Raw genomic sequence first — 4,962 nt, forward strand, 5'->3', positions numbered from 1 at the left:
CAGTGCACAAAGGACAGAAATCTCTGTTAACCTCTCAGGGAACTCGGGCTTCGCCTCCTATTCAGAATTAAATGAGGTGATTTCTGTTGGCTCTGGGTTTTATTGCAAACGGTTTAAATATCTCTACTTAAGAAATCTTGAGCTGTGGCAGGAGTAACTGATGAGCGCACAGTTTTCTTGGCACAATGAAGTGTTTGAAAAATTCTCGGCAGTTCACCGTTTCTCACGGGCATTGTTGTACTTGCAATTTATGTAGGGGCGAATAAAACACATTCTGCTTTGTGGCACTTTTGTTGGATTTTTTTTAATGCACATAACAGCAGGTTTTAAACAGAACCCATATTTTATTTTTCATTAAAAAATCTCAAATGAGAAGATCTTTAAATTTTAACCTGCTTCTCATCCTCACTGAACTTTGCTTTACAAAAGAAGGAATCTGATAAAATTGATGTACAATTAAAAGCTTTTTTCTTGAATGGGAAGTTCAGAAGAACTAACTTTTGAATGATTTTTTTTAAAAAAAGGAAACTGGAATTAAAATATTTTGATGTCATAAAAACAATCACTTCACATGAAAAAAATGCATTCAGCTCTAGTGGCTAGGAGCTGAAATGCTTGAAACCGTGATACTCTCAGTAAGTGAGGAAATCTGTCAGGAAAAATAAAGCTTTAGAAGTGTTCCATAGCACCAGTATTCAAATCACAGAATCACAGAACCATAGAATCATTAAGGTTGGAAAAGACCACAAAGACCACCTGGTCCAACCGTTAACCCACTGCCAACACACCCATTAAACTATGTCCCTCAATATAACGTGAACATACCATTTCACACTCACCTGCTGTGTCCTTTACATGACAGCAGACCTGCTCTAGAAGAGTCACTGCAGACCATGGGCAGAAGTTCAAATGGAAGAAATTGTGGGGCAAGAGAACCATGAGCGGATGGAGGAGTCTCTTCTGGAAATGCGACAGCCACACACGTTGGGATGCTGGGATCAACTCACCCTGGCACCCAGCAGCAGGCGGGGTGATGTGACATACTTTGCTTTTAAAATATGTAGGAAGGGTTCATCCTTAGAGGCTGGGGTAGGTCCGTTGAAAGATTTTTTCTCAAACTGTAGTGGAAATGCTGCTTTCATCCAACTATTCTAATATGGTCCAGACTTAGAGTGCTTATACACTGCTACTGAGCAATCTCACTAGGAGAGGCCAAGTCTTTTATAGCACTGATGGCAAAGGGGAAAGCAAGCTCTAGGAAGATCTGCTCTTCAGGAAAATCCTCTACATGCTCCTTATGCCACAGTTTGTCCAAATTTGTCATAGTCTCCCATGATAAATATGGAAACCCCCTGTAGGAAAGAACCTGGGAGACTGGCACAAGAACAGAGACCTTGCAAAATGGTGTTCTTTGGTGACCAGCATGGAGACAACAGAACCATGTCAAAAACGAACTAACAGCATGGATGAATGGTGCCTCAGTGTCCAGACATCCCCCAAACTGGGCTGGACCAAACACAGAAGTATTGGCCAATGATTCATCTGACCTGATACCAAAAGAGGTTCAAAGACAAAATGTTTGCCTGCGAGTCTGAACATCCCTGGTGCTCTGAGAGCCAGACGTGGCACACCTGCTGGACGCCAAGGAGCAACAGTAGCCCATGGGGTTCCCGGGAAAGAGACACACTAACTCGTGTTTCTGTCTCTTCCCCCAGCAACCAACTCAAACATGGGCAAACAGAAACCCAGGTCCTTGGCATGAGGGAAGCTCTCCCATACCTGGAAAGACTAATGATAGTAGATAAGGTTTAGAAGTTCAGACTTGCGATGCATGAGACCCAAGAAGACTGGTAGTGCTGTCTTTACACTTGTTTAAGCTTCAGGGGCTATCTGGATGTCCATAGAGACAAAGCAACTTGATAGCAACTTTCATGTGGTGCCTTTCACACCAGCCTCATTTCACATTAATGAGCCATCCATCTCCATATGAATTTCCATTTGGCTTCAGAAGTTGCACAGCACATTGAAAAAAAACAGCCTACTTGTTCGGGAAACCACTTGCAAAGTTAGGAACTCAGCAGTACACTTCTGCACAGGGAAAGGTTGTTCTGACTTGATTTCTATTTACATAGTTTAATACTGGGAGAAAGAAACCTCCAAACCCTGCACAGGTCTACAAGTTTACATCAGGAGGCCCTTCTTTCCCAAGATTTTCACTCAAATTCGTGTCCTGGCTTTGGCTGGGATAGAGTTAATTTATTTTCATGGTGGCAGGTGTGGTGCCAAGTTTTGGATTTTGGATGAGATAACACACTGGTGTCTCAGTTGTTGCTGAGCAGTGCTCACGCTAAGTCAAGGACTCTTCAGCATCCTGTGATGCCCTGTAGGTGCACAAGGAGCTGGGAGGGAACAGAACCAGGACAGTAGACCCAAACTGGCCTAAGCCATCTCCCATTGCATGTGGCGTTGGGCTGAATGATAGAACTGGGGAAGCTGGCCAGGGTGGGGGCACTGCTCCGAGGCTGGCCAAGCATCCGTGGGATGGTGGGGAGCAATTGTGTTGTGCATCACTTGTTTTGTGTGTTCTTTCCTTATTATTAATATTTTCCCTTCCTTTTCTGTCCTATTAAACCACTTTTATCTCAGCCCATGAATTTTACCTTTTTCCAGTTCTTTCCCCCATGCAGCGGTGTGCTGCTTAGCTGCCTGCCGGGTTAAACCACAACAATCTGCAAGCTACAGCCATTGTTTCAAGGCATTCAAGCTATCCACAGGCTGCATTATTCTAATGATTTTACAAGAGGAAATATCTCTAACATTCACCTTCTTAAAAATGTACCTGAGTATTAGCAGCCCACCCTGCTGGCTTGTTGGAGTTTCTCCCTGCAGCTCCATCTTCCCACTGTATTTCTGTGCCTGTAGTAATAAAAACAAGGCAATAATTTAGCTCCCATGTTTGTTGTACTGAAGCTTGCTTTTTATCCTAGTCTCTTATCTTCTCCATTCAGAGCCAATGTATCTTATTGCATTGCAGCAAACACGGTCAGAGATGAAAGATTCTCCCATATATTTTCCTTCATATTAAACCACAAGGCTTTATCCTTCTCTTTCTTTTTTCAGTCTTGGACTTTATTGTTTCCAACTATCTCTGCCACATGTGATTTTGGCTTTTGTGCAGATGTGAATATGTGCATTTCTCCTTTATCCTTTTTATCACTACCAAACAATATTGGGAGCACTTTAAAATAACTGGCCACTGAACGCTGGTTCATAAGTTATTTGATGCAATAACCTTACCAGGGCAGACTCGGTGTTATGCAGATATCAGAATAAAACATTTTGGAAGACTCACAGTATTTCTACACATTCTCTTTACTTGCCTAATGCATAACTGCATCACAGCAGTACAAAACTCACCTAGAATTGGTATTGCCAGGCCAGATCCTGCCCACTGCAGGGCAGAGGATGAACCCAGAGGATGGGAACGCAGATAGGGCTCAGCAGGAGCTGTGGGACTGGATAAACCAAATGATGTTCTCCTCCTATCAGCTAAGTACAGCCCAGCTGCAGGTTAGGATTAAAATTCTTGATCACTCAGTGGCACAGTTAATTCTTTTTACCTCTATCTCCTCCCTTCAGATCTCAGGTGGATTTTTTTATTGGAAGGGGCAGAGTTTGCTCCAGACTCAGTAGACATTGTTTCTATCCTGCTAAGGCAGAAGTGGTGGCCAGGAAAATAAGCAGAGTTTTTAAAACTATTTAAGCAATAGTAGTTCACCTTTTTAATTTGTACTTGGAGAAATGAATGGAAGAGAAGCCAGAAAGATCAGGGCGCCTGAAGGATTAGCATCTGATTTGAGTTTAAGGGAGTAATCACATCACCTAATTCAGTCTCCAAATGCCAGAAGCTGTGTTTCTCTAGAAAATGAAATGAATTGGTTATACCAGAGGGAGGAATGCTTAAACTGTGAAACTCATAAGCTCTGCTCAGCTACATCTTATCCTAATTCTTCCTTTTCCATTGTAGTTCCCAGCCCTTTCTGACGGGACACATCTCAGCCAGGTCCTCGCCAGGACAGCAGCACACCCAAACAAGTGTGCCCCACCAGCACACCCACCCTGCCCTGGGGACCACCAAAAGAGTGATGATGCATTGGCACATGTTGCCCAGGGAGGTGGTGCAGTCACCATCCCTGGAGGTGTTCAAGACCCATGGAGATGTGGCACTTGGGGACATGGTCAGTGGGCATGGTGGGGTGGGATGGGGTTGGACGTGGTGATCTTAGTGGTCTTTTCCAACCTTAATGATTCTGTGATTCTATCTGTAAGTAGATGGCAATGGTTTGCACTCATCCAGTGTAGCACCAGTACTCCTAGCCAGAACTGACCTTGTCCTTGCACAACTTCCAAATAATCAAGGCTCTCTTGTTTGGCAGTCCTCCTATACACAAGTAGAAAGCCAGGTATGGCTGGATGCCATCAGGGCTGCGCTGGCAACCACACTGCTGTCTAAAGAGTGCACTGAGAATTGGTCAGCCCTCAAAACCATCAGGTGCCAACTTCACAGGGAAAAGCTACAGCTTTCCCATGGATGCAGTGCTCATGGTGCCACAATGAGATCACACTCACGTGCTTTGCTGTTGCCCACCCACTGCTCAGCTGAAGCAGTGGGTTGGAATGAGAGAAATGGAAACCCAATGGGGAATGCTGCCGCATGTGAATTCCTGTTCACACCTCTAATTAGTGTCAGTAGAATCGCCAGTGGTGTGGGCACATTAATTACATGTGAATGACACAATAGCTTTGAGACTATGAACAATTTCACTAGAGTGACGAAGAGGACATATCTTTGACACAACAGTAATACTGAACACATTAAAATGTAAATAGTGATTTAAAGATTTTAATATTTTAATATTAAAATTATTTATAGTATAGCAGCAATAGAAAAGGGGATATGAA

At 43.5% G+C, this 4,962-nt stretch overlaps 1 long non-coding RNA gene across 1 annotated transcript in view; it reads right to left on the reverse strand.

Moving 5' to 3' along the window:
- LOC110408197 overlaps positions 1-4,962 on the reverse strand; it is a 57,293-nt gene that overhangs the window by 5,633 nt on the left and 46,698 nt on the right. Inside the window, exon 6 of the long non-coding RNA XR_002444216.1 lies at positions 2,840-2,916. This is a non-coding gene — a long non-coding RNA (uncharacterized LOC110408197). The remainder of the gene's footprint in view (positions 1-2,839; positions 2,917-4,962) is intronic.

Source organism: Numida meleagris, chromosome 19 (genome assembly GCF_002078875.1).
Source record: "Numida meleagris isolate 19003 breed g44 Domestic line chromosome 19, NumMel1.0, whole genome shotgun sequence".
Taxonomy (NCBI): domain Eukaryota; kingdom Metazoa; phylum Chordata; class Aves; order Galliformes; family Numididae; genus Numida; species Numida meleagris.